Source organism: Aphidius gifuensis, linkage group LG2 (assembly GCF_014905175.1).
Source record: "Aphidius gifuensis isolate YNYX2018 linkage group LG2, ASM1490517v1, whole genome shotgun sequence".
In the NCBI taxonomy this organism is placed as follows: Eukaryota; Metazoa; Arthropoda; class Insecta; order Hymenoptera; family Braconidae; genus Aphidius; species Aphidius gifuensis.
The window spans coordinates 26,116,988-26,137,875 of NC_057789.1; the positions used below are offsets into that span (position 1 = coordinate 26,116,988).

At 26.2% G+C, this 20,888-nt stretch overlaps 1 protein-coding gene across 1 annotated transcript in view; it reads left to right on the top strand.

Moving 5' to 3' along the window:
* The window catches only part of LOC122849877, a 77,605-nt gene that overhangs the window by 28,839 nt on the left and 27,878 nt on the right, over positions 1–20,888 (top strand). The gene's annotated exons all lie outside the window — the stretch shown is intronic.

The window sequence follows — 20,888 nt, forward strand, 5'->3', positions numbered from 1 at the left end:
AGCCACACTCATCAATGCATTTATTTTTTTTTTTGTATAAAATTTTTATAAATTAATAAAGACAAAACTAATTAAAATTTGATTTTATATAATAATCAAAAAATCACTTTGCGTAAAATCAATTTTGTTTTTCTTGAAAGTAAATGAAAAAAAAATAAAATTCATCAAGAAAAATAATATATATTAAAATAAATAAAATGAAAAAGTAGTTTTGATGGAAAAAGTAAGTTAAAAGTACAAATTGAGCTTGGGCACTGACAGGATTTTATTTTTTTATTTTTCTATTTTTTCTTTGAACACTTTCGCGTGCTGTTTAATTAACGAATTAACGTTCGTTAAAGAAAACTCTGATATTCTCGCTTCGAGCCCTTTTCCAACTTTCTTGAATTTTTTTTATTTTTACTTCACATGTTTTTTGAAAATATTTATTTACCTTTTCGATTCAAATTTAATTAATAAATATTATTATTTTTTGTTTATAATTAATATTACATAAAATTTAATTGAGATGTTTGATTAAAATTTGATAATCAATTTGTTATTTTGTATATTTAAACAAATTAAAAGAAATATATTTAAATGAATGGACTTTCATTTGCGGTATAATAAATTAATGATAATTATTAACTCTCTTGATAAACACACAGATGATTCGTATGTTTACTCATGTTTGATTGATAGATTAAACCGATTAAGAGTGAAAGGAAATGTCCCGTTAGTTCAACATTCGTTCGACACCTTGAAGCTTGTAATTTTTCTTTTTTTTTTTTTTTCAAATTCATGTTTATTTATTTATAAATAATTAAATAATAATTGTTGACAATTGCAAATATATAAGTAGATTAAATTATCATTTCATTTTCAATCATTTAATTTTATAAATTAAATTTTTATTAAATAAATTTTCTATTTTTTAATTTCAATCAATAAATTTTAAATTATTTTCTAGGAATATATTTTTTACGTTAATTTATTTTTTTAAAACCAGTTTTTGATTTTTATAGAATAATATTTATATTAAAATACCTTTTTAATCTACTTGATGAATTTTTTTTAAAATAAAAATCACAATTAAAATTTATTATTATATTTTTGTTATTAATTTATATTTCATGATAATTTTTAAATTGGAACAAGTGAAAATATGTTATTACAAAGTGACTCCCTCAGTTGTTGAATATGTATTTTTAAATGCATCGCGATCTCAATTCGATTTTGCGACTTTCTTGGACCAGAAATGAAAAAGTAAATAAAAAAAAAAAATGTTATTTGAAGAACGAAAAAAAAAAAATAAAATTGAGAACGTGGATGAGAATCCGGTTTCGTTGACTTATTTAATTTAAATTTTATTTTCATTCTTGAAAGTTGAAACTATTTAATTAATTTTTGAGATTTTTTTACTTGATTAATTAATTCGAGAAAAAAAAAATTAAATTCACTATTGTCTTCTTTACACTCGAGGGGTAAAAAATCAATACGTCAATAGCACAAATAAATATGTGTGAGTGAATCTGTTGCATTATTAACAAAGTACAGAAAAATATTTATGTGTGTGTTTTTTTTTTTATATATACGTGTAATGCAAGTACTAAAAAAAGTGCCGAGTCATTGATTAATTGCAGAATAACGTATGCCCTTCGTTGAAACACAAGTGGTACTTGATTATTATTTTTTTTTTTTGTATATTCATTATGATTATTTTGTTGATATACCTTTATTACATGCAATCTTGGCTGATTTAATTTTACCACAGTCTGCTTGGTATTCAATTAAATATTTTGCAATGACAGCTTTTCTTGGGTCAAGACCATCAGGGTCCATGAACTCTTGTATATTTATTTTTTTTTCTCTTTTAAATTTGTTTGTTTGATTGTTTAATTGAATTTTTAGGAAATAGATTTATTTGATTCGGCAAAATACATTTATTTAAATTATAAAATAATTTTTCTAATAAAACAATTTCATGATTAATTTGAGATAAATTGATCTTTTGATAATTCAAATATTTATAATTAAAAGGTTAATAAACGCGTAAATTAAAATGTCAAAAAATTATATTTATTTTTAAAAAAGAAAATTATATTTAAAAATAAATTAGACACTTGGAAAATTGACATTATAATATAAGGCTAGACAACAATATTTGCAACTACATAAAAAAAAATAACATGAGTAATTTTAACTCAATTTATTTTTTATATATTTAGTTGTTAAAAAATTTTTTAAATTATATTTTTTATGTGTCTTTAAATAATTCAAGTTTCCTGAAAATAAATTACATATTAACCCAAGTAATATATTAAAATGACGTCTGTAACCCTGGATACAATTATTACTATCACAATCACAAAATTTTGTATATATTCATAATCCTGTTCTGTCTTTCTCGTTTATGTGTTAAAAAATTCCAAAGATATCTCGAGTCTCTTGTCTTCCATCACCCTCACTTTTGTCCTGTCTATATACTACGACATGCAAGACAAACTCCATCACCCTTGAATCCCTCTTTTGCCTCCTTCAAACCTTTCTATTTTACCTTGAAATTACCCGTGGCATAAATTCACCTTCTCACTAAATTTAAACATATATAAATATCGAAAAACGTATAAAACCCGCGGGCTTGCTTTGGTACTGAATTCAGTGTTTAAAACCTGTCTCTCATTTTCCCTCAATTTATCAAGCAAAAGGATGAGTGGCTCTTCTTTTTTTTTTTTTTTCCTCTTATACTCTTATTATATTCTTTAACAGGTAAACCTTTTTCAACCCTCGTCGTAACATTCATCTGCAGTAAAATATATATACGACGACGACGACCGTTTATTCGTGGCTCCCACGTAGATGCATTTTCGGCTAGCTACTACTACTATCACTACTTTTACTACTACTTGTATATAGAGTTTGAGGGAATGGATAAATAAAGAGAAAGAAAAAGCTGGATTGAAGCTGAAGGATAACGGACGTGGGTACATTTAGGTGCCCTCGTAAACTTGAAGAGTACGAATACGTGAACGCATTTCTAGAAATTCAGTTATTCCACGCGTTTTATCATTTTTATATATATATACCCTATTCTTCAATTTTCATACCAAAATTTTATACTCACTTTTTCTTTTTTTTCATTGCATTTTATCAGTACTTTTTATCCTTTTTAAATTACACGTGCAGACGTACTTGAAATTTTTTGTTTTCGATTAATTTTTCTATTTATAAATTTGAAAGGAATAATAATATTTTTTTTTTTTTGAGATTCAAGTTTTATTCATTTTGTTTTATATTGTTTGTTTTTTTTTATTAGTCGATATTTTTATTTATCAGTGAGGATTGTATCTTTTTTAATATGACTAATAATAATCCAGTGTTATTGTTTCATGCGTATGTTGTTGTTGTTGTTGTTGTCAATGTATATTCGTTTGAATTTATATTTATAGATATATTCACTGCTGACTGTTCAATCAGAGTTTGGCTTATTGGCTTTTAATTGATTACAAATGACCATTTGATTGGTCCATTCCCCAACGAATTTCCGCAACTCACAACAAGCCCACAAATATATTATTACTTGATTTTTTTATTTACAAAAAATTTTATTAATAAAAGTTTTTATTTGAATTAATTTTTTTTTTAATGAAAAGACGAGTGAATAGAAAGATTTACTGGTTTTTATGGTAGACTATTAACAAATAGGTTTGAAAATATTATTAAAACAGAATATTTTAATGAATAAAAAAAATTTTCGAGAATTTTTCATTTTAATTTTTCAAGAACATATTCAAGTTGTTTTTTATTTTATTTTTAAAACGCTGCATGACAGTCTCTATAGATTTTAAATTTTATTAAAAATAAATAATATTAAAAATATTCTCTTGAAAATTTTTAATTTTATTTTAAAATATTCTTTATGTATATTTATTTTTAAAATTTTATTCTTTTTCTTGTCATTCTAGTGATGAGAAAATATGTAATAAACATGAACAAAAATACCCCTTGACCCGATATAAATTTTTCCTCTTATACTTTATTCTATATCGAGTAAATAAATAGAAAAAAAAAAAAGAGAAAATTCATTTGATCGTTCTGACGCGCTTCGATGCAATAAGTGTCATGTTACTTAACGATAAAACAAATTATCGGCACTCCTGATACTTGTACAAGCTCTCTGAAAAATGTTCCGATATAAAAATAGAAAAAAAAAAAAAAACACAATTAAAAATAAGTATTTAGTTAAGTGGGTATTATTACTAAAGCTCATATTACTTGTCTATTTGTTAATTCAATTTGAATTGAAAATAATTGCTACAAAGTTAAAATCGATTAATCACAAAAATCTCACAAATAAAAAAAAAGCTTATCTTACAAAAAATTAACCTACAGTATAATACACTCTTCTTTTTTACTCAAAAAAAAAAAATCAGTGCCTAAATTCAAAATAAAAAAAGTTTGAGTGCTATGTGTATTCGCGGACGAGGGTTAAACTCGATGGATTTACTGAAAACGACAGGAGAAAAAGAGGAGGAGAGATTGAGGGTGAGTTGGCTTGTTTGCCAGATTCGTCAAGTTTGAAGTGATAACGGTTGTGAAGCTAAACTGGAAAGAGACATACCAAGTTTACGACAACAAAGATAGTAATAAAATATAAAGAGAGAAAAAATTATTTATAAAAAATAAGAGTGATGTTATATAAAAAATAATAGAGACTCCATCACACATAGCACAAACACACACACAAAGTTTAATACAGGCGTTACGAAATTTGACATGAAGCCTCCAAACTGTCCAGTGTTTATGGTCAGAAATCAGGTACTCATTTCCATCAATATACACACAGACACATACACAATTGTCTCTTACTATCACATTGATTTACTCTGTCACTCGTTCACCTGATGCACCTCTCATATACAAAACGTCCAGTATATGTCCCTCATTTCTGTCTCGTACAGGGCTATTAAATTTTGAAACTCTATATCGTTCTAAAACGCCCATCCACCTTTCAACCCCTTCAGGCGTTGTTGCATCTCTCCCTAAAAGTGTGATAGGGATAAAATAAAAGTGGTGGTAAAATTTACCTCTATAAATCACCATACACTAACACATCCATTGATATTTTATATGTATATATATAGTCCAATCATTTTCCATGTGCTTCAATACATACTAAATTCTTTGGATCATATCTCTCTTTTCGTAATATAAAAGGCATCAAAGTTTTTGATGGTTTAAAGGATAAAATGACGCTTGGTGTAATAATTTAAAAGTATATGTGAAAAGTTTTTGTGTATATGGGTTTGTATATTTTCAAGTGAATTTTTTTTTTTTGAAACGTTAAAGGTTTTAAATCCAACTTTGGCCTTGTTGATGTTTTATTTACCCTTGTTTGCATTCCACTATGAACTCTTCGATCATCATTTTCTATTTTACTTTAACCTTTGTGAAAAGAGAGATAAATTATCTTTCACCATTGCCTGCCAAGACTTTATGCATACGTTTAACTTTATATTTTATATTTTTCTATCTCTTTATATACTCTATTTTGTTTGTTGTATTTATTAATATTTTTTTTAAAATAATTTTAGCTTTTTTCTTTGATGAGGAAAAATTAAATGTATTTTTTTTTTTTTTTTTTGTTGGTAATAGTTTTTTTTTAATCACTTTGAAAATTAACTGGGAAATAGAAAATGCTATAAAAGAATGTAGAATATTTTTTTTCTATTATACAAAAATTTTAGAGAATAATAATTAGAAAAAAATTTTTTAATATGTTCTTTGTTGTCAGTGATGGTTGCCAATTATTTCAATTTATATTTACAAAAATATTAAATACAAACGTTCAATAAAAAATTAATTTAAAAATAATTTTTATTAAAAATAAAAAACTCAAACAATTATATATAAATTTGTACAAAATATTATTTAATAATTTGGTTGAAAATGAATAATGAAATAAAATTCCAATCACTTCAATTTGAAAAATATTAAATTGAATTTATTAATTATCTTTGTGATGAAAAAAAAAAAAAAAAATACATTTGATATAAAAATACAGCAATAAAAAAAATGGATATATATTTATAAAAATTTGCAAATATGTATAAAGCATTTTCAATTAAAAAAAAAATATATATCATTTGATTAATAAAAAAGTGTGTTGAACAAAAAAAAATATAAAATTGTTTTGAAGCTTGTTTGATGAAAATGCAATAAACTGCCTTATACAGTTGAAAATCCAGGGTTTGTTTCGGACTTGCTCACTAGTATATATGATTTAACGTAATGCGCAACCAGTATCGTATTCAATATTGCCCACGAGAGAACACTACCATGTACAAATTCTACTGTTCATCTCGTCCAAATAACTCTCACCCCGGGATACATATCCTGTGTTTGCCATCGTGTATTTACACACGTGAGTTTGCGTTTCACTAAACGCCCTAACTGTTTCGTTTTACAAGCTTCCAGGCATTTCATGTTCCCTTCTGGCTGTTACTATCTATCTTTATCTATTTAACTACATTAATACATACATATTGATATCTAAATTTATTAAAAAATTCAACTTGTTCAATTTTTATTTTATTTTCCAATTTTATTTTTAAGTTTTCAATTGAAAACAATTCATTAATTGCTCGAAATAATATATCAATTTGGAGCATGAGTTATCGGTCACTTTTACATGAAATTATATTGCAAAAAAAAAAAATTTATTTTCAAGAAAGTAAAGAGAAATAAAAGATAATTTAAACGTGGGAATAATCTTATTTATCAATTTTCTCTGGTGTATGTAAAATAAACCGGATGAAAATATTTTATATGGATTTCCTGTTTAGCCATCGATGAATTGATTATCCCCGCTTAATTTAATTCATTCATTCATAAATATTATTATTATTATTGTTAATTTTCTCTTATATAGTTACTTTGTTTTTTAAATTTATAATTTTAGTATTTATCATACAATCTGTCAATGAATCCAGTCTGTGACTAGATGAAATAGAATTACGAAAAAAAAAAAAATTTATATTGATGGTTCAGTTGCATGTGTGTATCAGTGTGTACTCATAAAATATTCGTGAAATATAGAAAATTTTCACTTGCGCGTTATTCAGTAAAATTGAACCGGTGGAGACCCTCAAGCGACACATTTTAGCGACGAACACTGTATTAAAATTTGAATGGCAGACGGATGAAATTGCGTTGGCGTTATATATATACCAAAAAAAGAGGCCAACCAAAAGGGGTGGCGTAATTTTAGCGAGGGGGTTGGTCCACAATCCTCCTTTTTTTTTTTTTTGCATTTTATATATAATTTTTTTTTGTCAACGTAAATGAACACAAAGGGAATTACATTACTTTGATAATTCATCACTAAAAATCTGTAATCAAAATAAATTTTATTAAAATTTTAAAATTGAAATTTTATTTATTACAATTCGCTGAGTTGCAGTTGAATTAAAAAAGTATTTAAATAATTTTGTTTTATAATTTTTATACAAATTATTATAAAGTTTTTTTTATATATATTTAAAAAATTTCAACATTTCTTTTATTATTTAAAATAAATTGCATATGATTTAAAGTAAAAAAATTCCACAAATTTAGAGAAACCACAAAAGGCAATAGCTACATTGTTGTTTCATTTTAATAATAAAAATATGAAGTAATAATATATAAATAAATAATGAAATAACAAAAAAGAAAAAGATAAAAAAAAAAAAAAATTACAATACCTTGTGTGCATGATAATCCACGTTGGGCATTCTCTTTAACCTAATTTAAACATAAATAAAATTTATCTGGAAGTAAAGGCGTAAGTTTGTTTTTCGTCATCGGGGCATAAAACCATAGACGGTATATAGTGGCATGTCTATCTCGTAATCGGAGCATCGCATTTACCTCTCTTTGGCTTGCACACGGGAGCGTATATTAGCGTTCAAATCGGTGGAAGCACAACTCGACAAATAAAAGAAAAAAAAAAAAAAAAACCCAAACAAAAAAGGAAAAAAACAAGTGGTGCAAAAAAAATAAGAATAAAAAAATTATTTGCAAAAAGACAGTAACAATAATGCAAAAAAAAAAAAGAGGAAAAAAAAAATAAATAGCGAGTGTGTGTATTTGCAATGAGTGAGAGGGAAAAAGAGGGTCTTAGAACATATACACAGTCTCGTTACATCATGCATACAACAACGTGCTCCACTGCTCACTCAAGTCTTTTGCCTCGATCGTAGACATTCATTTTTTTTATTTTTTTTTTTTTTTTTATTTTTAATACTTCAAGTATAAAGTCACTGGATTATGGCATGGATTCAAGTTACCCACAACATTCTCGCGATCCAATTTCCATACATCCGAATATTAATATTAAAAAAAAAAAAAAAAAAATTACACATAATTATAACTTTATTAATAAAATAAATAATATTTAAATTTTATTATTTTACAACTTTCTATGCTGTTTTTTAATTTTTAAAATTAATTATCAACATTTTAATGACTGAATTAGTTTTTTTTTTTTTTAAATTTATTAAATTTATTTTTGTTTGAATAGTTTTGTTTGTTGGTTATTTGAGTAAAGGGAATATATTTTCATGATAAATAGAATAAAAAAAAAAATAATAATGTTTATGCATTTAATGTGTAATGTGTTTATCTGTATCCGGGACACGATTGTTCGTGGGAAAGTTTAGCGACAGTAACAAACGATACACCAAAGGACTCGGTGTGTATTTGTACAACGCCCTTCTTCTAAGCTTTGTCATACCTAGAGGCAAAAGCTTGTGTATTTTATATTATTGGCAATCGTTGATACACTCGATGAATTACATTCTATATTCAATCAAAATTGTAATGCACATTGTAGTTTTGTTTACAAGTTATTTCTTCATCGTATGCCTCCGCTTGATCTACTTTACTTGAAACTCTCAATCACATGTAGTATACCAACAACCAATCATTTTATCTTCATACATGAATAGCTTTCAAACAAAAACTATTTAAATGATTCATTTTTTTATTATTTTTTTTTTAATCGTGACTTTATATTGAACGATTTTTTGCTTCAAAGATTTAATGTTTTGCGCAACACTTGGATTTTTTTTTATGATGATTCCAATATATTTTAATAAATCTAGATATTTTTTTATTTTCATTAATATACATGTTAAAGATTTAATTATAAATAAATCAATATTTTCAAGACGTTTACTTTCTCACCTGTCATAAATTATACTTTTTTCTCTCTTCAAATTGTAAAAACACTTTTTTTTTTTTTTCTTAAATTAATTGGCATTCACATTCTGAATTATATAAATCAATAATTTTCTCTTTTATAATTAATTATTATAATTAATATTATTCCAATGATTTTGAATTAATAATAATAATTTTTTACTTAAAATAATTGCGATCAATCTAAATTTATTTTCATTATATTTACAAAAAAAAAAAGAGCAATAATAATTGCCTTGTTTTATTTATTTTTTAATTTTCTTAATGGAAAAAAAGTGACTAATTTTATATGATTATCTAGATAAATTTATGATAATCCAGTTGATTTGATATTTTTTCAAATATTATTTTTAACTGTCTGATAATGAGGTTACTTAATAATTGTTATTACGTATATAAATAATGAAAGTTATTATTTTTTATTGATGAAAAAAAAAATGTTGAAAAGAGTATTCCATTTCCATAATAATAATATTTAGTTTAATATATTAATAAATATGAAAAATGCGTGTGAGTGAGGATCATAAAAATATGCGATGACTTTTCCGGTGAAAGAATAATTTTAAGTTGAACTATTATGGCTTGAATTGATGATGGGAATGTTGGCAAACGATATACGCGTTATTTTGTGTTTTGGCTATTAACTGGTTTACGAATAATTTCCTGGGTGATCGTAATCGTTAAAATTGTTTCTTATGCAAGACTGCAGAGTAGACCAAGTATAATAGAGAAGATTGTGTGTTGCCAAGTACCATAGCAGGAGACATCAAGAGAGTAACACCTTTACTAAAACTACTCTGCCAACATCGTTAAATCTGACATTAATCATTAATTATATATTTATTTTAAAATTCTTCCACTTTCAAACTTGGATGTATATAAATTATATTTTCCTTTACACTAAAATATAAAAATTTAATTTTTTAAAAGACTCCAAATGTAAGTTGAACAGTCTAAAAAATAAAAGACATTATATAATTTTGTTGGTGAAAAATTTTGACAGTTTAAAATTCACTAGCAATGAAAAATTAAAATTTATATTTATATCCAATTTCGAAGCATTCTCTTTACGGCCTTGAACCCATTATTATTTTTTTTTTTCAGTCATTTAAATTAAAATTAAAATAGAAAAAAATTAAATAAAATTGTAACGGTTATTAGAAGATATATTTAATAAAATCTCATTAAAAAAAAAAAATATATATAGTCGATTTAAAAATTTCGAGTACAATAAAATAAAAAATATATAAATATTTCTGTGATGTTGAAATAGCAAAACTGAAACATGCCAAGCCATAATTCTAGCTGATTAAATATGCATGGGATTTGTGCGCTCAGTACATAGTTCTCTGATGTACAGTCGCGCTTCGCGATTTCGTGACGATAAAATACATACAGCATTATATAGTTATACATGTCTCATTGACACTAGTCGTATCAAGCTCATCAACTCACATGTACATGTATATTTTAATTAATTTATATGTACTTGACTGTATAGATATATTATTCTCTAAAATCCGTGGTTTGTTCATTAAAATGTCCAATAAACAGTCATCATCTGTCAATTGACAATCATCACCAAAAACATCACAAAATCCTTTGTCTATATTAGGTTAATACTCTCATCGAAAATAATCATTAAATTAAATTTTTATTTTATATTAAATAAATTATTTGATTTCATGTTTTTTTAATTTGGATTTTTAATTTAAACATTTTATTTTCGTTTGAAAGAGTGTCCAGTATATTTAATAGTTCAATCGATTTTCTTTTTTGCATTAGCCAATTTGTAGTCGATATTTAGAATATTATACAAATGACTGCAGACACAAGTGCATCTCTGAAATCCCAAGGGATATTTTTACCAAAGTTGCTTCAATTTCATCTAAATGTTTTATTTTATTTTTTTATTTTTTGCTTTGTCCTGTATTTTGAATTTTCGTTGACTATGTAAATGAGTTTTTAGCAAATTGAACGCAATTTTAGCTGAGTAGATTTTCTTGTGATCCCAAGTGACCAGACAAGAATATATTTAACTACTCAATTTACGCAAAATTTATATATATTTTTTTTTTCATCGAAAAGTACTTGGTTAATTTGATTGATTTTCTAGAAAAAAAAAGTTATTGATTAAAAATAGTAGTGATATAAATTTTGTATTTTTTTTGTGAAATTTATTTTAGTATATATATAGTTGGTTGATTTTTCTTTTTGCAACAAACTTGATACTGTCTAAATACCACCAAAGTACTGGTTAAAACAGTCGAGCTTTTCTCGCTACACTTGAGTTAGCTTTGGTTCTCTCTGCTCTGTCGAGACCCTAATTAACCGTACGTCGACTAGTGCTGCATGACTGGAAAGTCATGGGTTCTCTCGACGTTTAAGCCTTTTACTTCCTAGTCCCCAGACAGGACTCAACTTGTCCGGAAAGATATTTGCTCAAGAAATCTTCACTTTTCTCAGCTATATATAAACTTGCCTTTTTTTTTTTTTTTATCAAAAATTTATTTTCATTATTACAATGTGTATCTTCTTTTTTTTTTTATATTAATAAAATGTAAATATTCAAAATTTACCATATCAATAGTTACACAATCAGTCATTCATCATAAATAATTTTTAAATTTAAACTTGAAATATTCTACCTAAATCTACATTAAAGTAAAAAAAAAAAAAACAAAACAAATTTAAACTCCATTCAAAATTCAACTCTCACTTGATATAGAGTTTAAATTTCTTTTTTTATTATTTTATTTTTTTTGTCTTGTCTTGAGTTGAACCCATTTCGAAATAACTGCATAAAAACCATACAAGCATACATAATAACCAACGTAACAGACTTTCGCATATATTTATATTTCTCTAGTAAAAAAAAAATAAAAAAAAAAAATAAATCCTCTATTTAAAAAAAAGGATTTAATTATGAAATTCTTATTAATCCATGTATTATTAAATATTAAATTTTATACAATAAAAAAAAAAAAAAAAAATGATGGAATTTAATTTAATAGTAGTTCAATATATAATTGAAGAGAGAAATGAGTATCTAACAATCCTTTGAGATGCAAGCAATACCAACTGACTCGTTGCACAAGTTTATCCACATGATATTCTAAAATCAACAAGGGATATCATTGGTATTGCACCAACTATATCCATAATACAATTCTACATATGCATCAATCGAAGTAAATCTATATATATATTTAAACATGTGTATATATCATCTCAACAATTTGATAGGAAACCACTAAGTGAAACAGAAACAGAAGGCTACCAGGAAATCACTGAAACACGTGTTTCTCTTATGCCATCATCATCACTATCATCACCACCACCACCACTACTACTACAACAACAACAACCACCACTATCACAACCACCATCAAACCCAAGTCCAATCCTTTAACACAGTGTTTGAATGCGATTAAACCAGTGGAGCATCCCAGAACATTGGTTTCACTCTATATATCTCAATCTGTTTGTTGTTGAATAGGTGGTTGGGTGGATAGATGGCTGGGTGGTTAAAGAGAGTCAAGAAGAGTAATAGTTTATAGAGCAAGAGGGTGAGAATATCATGAGAAACATATGTATAACACAACCACATGCACTAGATACAATGTATCCAGCCAAAAGCTCTGGATATATATTTCCAAAAATTTTATACACTCAATGTTCAACACAGCTATTAACTACCGATGCATCGGCTACTCGGGTTTGCTTTATCAAACAATCCAAGGGGAATGAAGCGGCTTTTCTCTATTGCAATACATATATTTATATATTTAAACTCTACAAGTATTATTTCGTTACATTGAACACGTATATATTATTTATCAGCAAAGAAACAATTTTCAATTCTCTCTCTCTGTATACATCAATTGATATTGTTGTTCTGTAAAATAAATATATTTTTTTGTGTATAGTGAAATTTACTGTCTATCAGATTTCGTTTGAACAATATTCAATCATCTGTGTGTTTGTTAATATCATATCATTCACTGTTACTATTTATTTAACTCAATTTTTTATCTTTGAAAATTTCTATTTTATCTGTGTCTTTAAAATAATTTTATATTTTTATTTTATTTAAAATTTTTTAATAGAAGGTTGATTTGTTTTTAAAATAAAATAGTATGTGTTTAAAGTTTATGTATTGTTTATGTAGCTTTATGGGCTCGAGAAAACACACGTGAATAAGGCGTTTACCCGTAAAATCGTGTAGTTTGTTCGCCCCGAAGGATTTACAGGTCCTTCGAGGCAAGAGTCTGACTAGATTCTCGAGTCACAGTACGTGCCAGTGGACACAACCCCTCGGCTTACTATCCACAATACCCTGTTAATAGTAAAACAATATTCAACACTATCAATGGTATTATAGTACAGAGAAAATTCATCTCGTTAATATATTAATAAATTTTTTATAAATAAATACCATCATCAACTAAATTTCATAACAATATTTTTATAAATATCAATTTTTCTTTTTTTTCCCTCTCATTTCAATTTTCTATGTATACATTATATTCATGTCTTTTTTTTTTTTACTTGTTTTTATTATACAAGCATTATTTTTATTAATTTATTTTTTTTCATGGTTAAAGTTTACGCTTGTATTGTTGGAAAAAAAAAATATCTGTTTATGAATATTGTGGGCAGTTGATGGATAAACATTTACACTATAAAAAGGGATACACAATATGAACAAAAAAAAAATTATTATTCTACAAAGCAGATGAAAAGATTGTGTAATAAAAAAAACTGGCTGTTTTATATCGAAGCTTTAAAGCGTGGATAATCTGAGAATGTCGAAGGACGCAGTCAGCCCAGACAAGTGTCATGTTATATGAAACCCTTTTTTTTTTTTTCTTTTTTTTTTTTCTTTATTGATTAATTTTTATTTTAAATCTCTAAATGACATTTTAATTATTTAATGTAAATTTAATTTTTTTCTCCTTCATGGAAATATTATTAATATAAAAAACATAATCTTCTTAAAATTATTTTTTATATTTTAAAAATATAAAAAATAAATTAAATCAAGTGTCAAAATTTAGAGTACGTATTATAGAAATTTATGATAATATTTGAGGAATAATTGTCATTAAATTGTGTGATGATTTCACAAGCTTTCACTGGGCTTGTTTTTTTTTTTTTTCTTTTTTTTCCCCCACTTGTGTGAGGTTTCTTTCTACACACCTTGAAGACATCTGTTTCCACTTGACCAAGGTCGTTGCTCATCCTCTCGAGGTACATAAAGCTGGCACAGGCATAATGGCACAACCAGATCAGACCTTATCAGTAATGATGAGCTATTTTTGAGTTAAGACTCTTTTTTTAAATTTTAAATCTATTTTTATTTTTCTCGATATTGATTTGTGTTAAGAGAGTCTTTACTTGGCTGGCCTTGGCACGAGTAAGTAATAAAGTAAGTAAGCATAAGTAAGTAAGTTCTTCATTTCTTTATAATAAAATGAGAAATATATAGATATAGCGATCCTTTTATTTATATTAAATTTTAGAAATAATTTGATACGTTATAATCAAGGTGGTTTATCAATATCAATAGAGCTCAGAAGGACTTGAGGCCACGGAAGCCAACTTGATAATGTCCGATATGTTCCAAACAAGAATGCTAACTTAACTAATAATAATAATAATAATAATAATAATAATAATAATAAAACTTACAAAATTTTTTAAACTGACGTAATAAAGCATATTCTGTTAAATGCTCACTTAGTGGATGAGTATAATAATATATGTACTAAATTTTCTTTGTTTTTGGAGTTTGATCCTCGTGTTCTTAGAATAATGGACTTATTGCTATCCAGAACAGCTATCATTATTCCCATTTGATAGTCATATCCTGTATCAATGAACATGGCAGAGAGTAGTGGCTTCACTCTAATTGTAGTCATTTTCTTACCTATATCTGATATTTTATATTCGGCATCAACTGTTTTTAATGAAAATATTTTTCATTTTTTTTTTATTTTGCTGCTTTTCAATTTTGATATTACTTGCCAATAATGTTGACATGACTCAAATTTGGTGATTGCAAAATCAGAATTCTCGCATTTCTTCGTATTGTGTTTTGGTATAAAGACAAAAACAATCACCATTTTGAGTTCTGCCAACTCGTTCTCTTTTTCGAATCGATGATTGTTTAGATATGGCTTCTTTTATTATGGAATATGTATCCTTTATATCATAATTATTTAGTATTTTTAAGCCAGTATCAATAACAATTTTATCTTCAAATGTTTCAGAAGCGCAATGTGTTGCAACTATTACTCGACGATGCTCATTTTAACGTTGCTCTTGCTTTTGTGTCACTTTTGCATGATATGAAACATTTCAAATTTTAATATCATTCAATTGTTTTATAATTGAATCTATTCTTTTTCAGCTACGCACTAATGGTCATTTTTCGGCTCAAAATATTTCTTACACATAAATATTTTTGATGAAATACAATGTAATTTTCCACTAAGTTTGGATATCATTGCTGTGTTTTTAAATAACGTACTGCTGGGAAACGAGGATTTTATTTTAATTTTCACCTCACCACGGTATTAATAGTGTCAATTGTAGCATTACGATAATTTTAAGTTTACAACTTTTTAATGAACGTAAATACCGGATTAATATATTGATATATGCGAGAATAAAATCATTGTTTATTAATCTTTCATGGGCCTTATTAATAATAATGATGTTAAATTATCTAATAGTGCGCTACCAGGCCCGAATCAAGTAGCATATATTAAATTTATGCTTGGTTCTACAGTTGGAGAAGAACTTACTTTGTAGGTTACAAAGTAGGTTCTTCTTCAACTGTAGAACCAAACATAAGTTTAATATATGCTACTTACGGTATGTTTTTTAATTACTTGCGCACTGATATAGATAGTGAATCATGGGTAGATTCACTATGTAAAAAATTTAACATCATTATTATTAATAAGGCCCATGAAAGATTAATAAACAATGATTTTATTCTCGCATATATCAATATATTAATCCGGTATTTACGTTCATTAAAAAGTTGTAAACTTAAAATTATCGTAATGAGTGCTACAATTGACACTATTAAGTACCGTGAATTTTTTGGTGAAGGCATTAATATTGAAATCAAAAATCCTCGTTTCCCAGTAACAGTACGTTATTTAAAAAACACAGCAATGATAAATCCAAACTTAGTGGAAAATTACATTGTTGATTTCATCAAAGATATTTATGTGAATAAGAAATATTTTGAGCCGAAAAATGACATATTAGTGTTTGTACCTGGAAAACAAGAAATAAATTCAATTATAATACAATTGAATAATATGGAAAAGTTAAAATGTTTGCCGTATCATGCAGAAATGACACAAAAAGCAAGAAGCAACGTTAAAGAAAAATGTGAGCATCGTCGAGTAATAGTTGCAACACATTGCGCCGATACATCAGAAACATTTGAAGATTTAAAAATTGTTATTGATACTGGCTTAAAAAATACTAACAAATATGATTTTATAAAGGATACATATTCCATAATAAAAGAAGCCATATCTAAACAATCATCGATTCGAAAAAGAGAACGAGTTGGCAGAACTCAAAATGGTGATTGTTTTTGTCTTTATACCAAAACACAATACGAAGAAATGCAAGAATACTGTATTCTTGATTTACAATCACCAAATTTGAGTCATGTTAACATTATTGGCAAGTAATATCAAAATTGAAAAGCTAGCACTTCTCAACCCACCCCCAATAAAATCTGTAAAATCTTCGTATGAAGAAATATTTTTATTAAAAGCAGTTGATGACGAATATAAAATATTAGATATAGGTAAGAAAATGACTACAATTAGAGTGAAGCCACTACTCTCTGCCATGTTCATTGATACAGGATAGTCCATTATTCTAAGAACACGAGGATTATGTACGTATCCTCTTGTGCCAAGGCCAGCCAAGTAAAGACTTTCTCAACACAAATCAATATCGAGAAAAATAAAAATAGATTCAAAATTTAAAAAAAAGTCTAAACTTTCGAAAATTAAAAAAAAAAAAATTATACAAATGTCCTTTGGTTTCCGGAGCTATTTTAAATAATATATATCTTTTCACATTCTCTTCTTGGTGACTTGAATGCGTGGTGGAATTGTTACATTCTACTTTTACAATTAAAATTTCTAATTTACACACAAATTGTCCTTGATCTTTTGTCACTAATTTATTATCAAATTAATTCATCATTTTTTATATTTAACTCAATTAATTTAATTTATTTAATTTATATAATTTCAAAAACATTTTTTTTTAAATTAATTATAAAAATATAAACTCATTTACTTAATTTTTATTACTAATTTAATTTAGAATGTATAAATTATCTGTATTTGTAATTAATATGTAAATGTCAAATTCCATTGGGATTGTACAATGTTAATTTTGATATTTCAATGTTTTATTTTATCAACGAAATATATATCGAAAATTTATTAATTCTTTGACCCAAATATTCCCCTGACAAGATATATTTATTACCTTCTTCGATTGATTTCTCGCAAAATGTTAAACTCGAAAGTTAAAAGACATTAAATTTACTTGAATTTATTCTTTTAAAAAAAAATTGATTTGACTTCAATTGTGAATTTAATGATTATTTTAAATGAAAGTTGTCAAGTGATTTTATCAGTCTCGCGTACACAAATATATATATTTTTTAAAATTGAATTTTTGAAAATATAAAGTTAGCGGATTATTGAATACAAGTCAGTTATTGCAAAAAAAATAAAAAAAAAAAATATTTATATACATTCAATGTTGTCGACAGTGATAAAAGGGGTCGTTGAAATGCATAAAATAAGGGAAAATAAAATCCGGATATATTCGATCAGATTCATTGGTGCGTAATTTTATTTTTGCTCAATTTTTTTTTTCATTATTTTCTACCTTTATTGTTAAATTTTTATCTCTTTTTATTTATTTTTATTTGTATCTGTTATTTGAACTAACAAATTATTTTCATTTGCGTAAACAAAGTTCCAGTTAATGAATAAAAATATATGAATATTTAAACAACAAAAGAAAATTTTATTTTAAAAAATATAAAAATACAAAAAAAAAACGAAAAGCTTGATCAAGTTAAAAGAGGCTGGAATTTTTTTTATTTTTTTTATTTGAAATATATATATTGAAACGCAGATTTGTGTAGTATTTTTTTAAAAAAATTTTTTCAAAATAATTGCCTCAAGCAAGTTGCAACTGTTGGCCTGTCCATCAGCAGCCTTGAGAGGAGGGAGGGTTAAATTTACTCCCGTTTTAACGTGGTCCATTGATTAACTGTTGTCTGATGCGATGCGTGCCCTCAGGGGTTTCGCAAGAAAATTACGCCCCAGCGAGTTTATACTGATACAACTCCAACATCTCTCTTCCTCTACTTTACTGTGGTCATGCCAGAAGCAGAAACTTTTTTTTTTTTTAAAACTAAATTTATTCGTTGATTGCATACACATTGGATATTAAGTTCTACATGTATATGTCATCCTTAATTTCAATTTGAATTTTTTTTATTTCAAATCAATACACATTTTATTTATACCTTGAAGCTATAATTTTTTTTACTTGATATAAATAAAAAATAACCATAGCTATTTAGTTGAATTATAATCGAAAAATTAAATTATAAGGAAAAAAAAAATGGCAGTAAAACAAGAAAATTAAAAAAAAAAAAAAGACAATGATGTTGAATAATGTCAGGATGTAAAAAGCTCTATAAAACTAGATGAAATAAAGCCCATCAGTATCAAAATGACAAAGAAGGATATATTACTGCAGGCTCATATTACGTCCGGGCCGCATTTAATTACCCATCCTTAAAGGGTATAGTGGTATCTTCCCCTTTATAACGACTACAACTCTCCGCCCCCGTTTTAGCCTCGTCAACTTGCCCCAGCGTCATTCGCGACTAAGCACATTGCGAATTGAGCCGTAAAACCCGGACGGTTTTTGGTCCTGGATATCTCTTGGAAAACTATCTATATATATATGCACATATAATTTTGCCCCGTTCATCCTGGTATACTATACGGTTTACGAGCGTTGCAAAGTTTCGGCTTTTCCCCAGTATATTTAACATTCTCTCAAACTCTCCATCTCTTTTGACGTGTTATATCTATGTTTTTCTTTCCTTTTTACTCTTATTTTCAATATAATAGTTTCTCTATCTTTCACATGTCCTTTACTCCTTTTCATTTAAAACACACAAGCATCCAACACCAGTCACACACTGGTTTTTGTGGTACTGTTTTATCGGTCTTCGGGTATATAGAGTTAAAAAGTAATCTTCTTAGTTGCAAACATAACCGTCAGACTGCGACTCAAAACGAGTTTTAAGTGCCTTTTGTCGTATTGTATTATTTTCATATTCACATATTTAATATAAGATATGAAAATTTATTGTTTTGTTTTATTTGAAATATATATTAAATTATACGCTATATATAAATTGCTTTTTTTCTAAAATAAATAACTTGTAAAATTAAATTTTCTATTTTAAAAAAAATAGGATATTTCTATTCCAAATTACATTTTCATATGTGAAAAGATTTTTGCTTTTTATTTTGAATAAAAGTTAAATATATAATTTAGTTTTTTGAAAAGTAGTAGTAGTGGTAGATGACAAGTCAGACAGTTTTGGGGCTAAAGAAAAAAATGTCAAAAAGCTTGATGCGAATTTGAGTTATATCGAGAAAAAAAAAATATATTTCTATCAAATGCGTCTTTTCGTGGATGTTATTGTTGGACGAAAAAAAATTAAATAAAAATTGAATAGTGCAAGGATGAAAATGTCAAGTTTGTTGTTGTTGTTGTGTTTGGATACCTGAAAGCGAATAATAGAAGAAGAAAATATATGAAAAAGAAAAAAAATAAAAAAAGAAAATCGAATAGTGAGAATACGTGCTAAACGAAGTTTTGGGCGAGAGATGTTTCAGGGAGATTGGATTTGGAAAAGTGGTCTGCAGGCAACAACTGATTACCTCAATTTTCTGATGGATTTCTTACTTTTTTTATTTTTATTTTTTATATATTGTTCTCTATTTACCATTTTCATTTTACTTGTACTATAAAGCTCTGCTTGAAAATCGATTCTCTAGTTTACGATTATTTTTAGTAATATTATTTATGTTTGAAATTTTATTTTTTAAATTGACTGGTTAATTTAGAAGTCCGGTGGCTTTAAAATTAAAATGACTTGTAAAAATAACTTCATTAAGTTTTATTTTAATTTTTTTTATGATATAAAATGACAGTGTTGTTAATTTGATTAATATAATTCAAGTTTTAAAATAATTCCAAGTACATGGAAAAATTAACAATGTGATATTGTGAAAATTTTATGTTGAGGTGAAATTTTATACATCTATATGGATGACGTAGTAAATAAACATATATATCCAAAGCAGAATGTATTGTGGCTTGTGCCGGGGGCAACGTCAAGAACTTTATAAAAGTTAGACGGTTTGAAATTAAATTTTCTTGGCATTCCAAACGATTGAATTAGTTTTGGATTATCTACTTGACGGCTGAAATCAACCCAGAGCTTTTCTTATATTTATACTTATATTTCTGTATTATTTTTTAGTTTTTTTTTTGTTGCTTTTTTAACG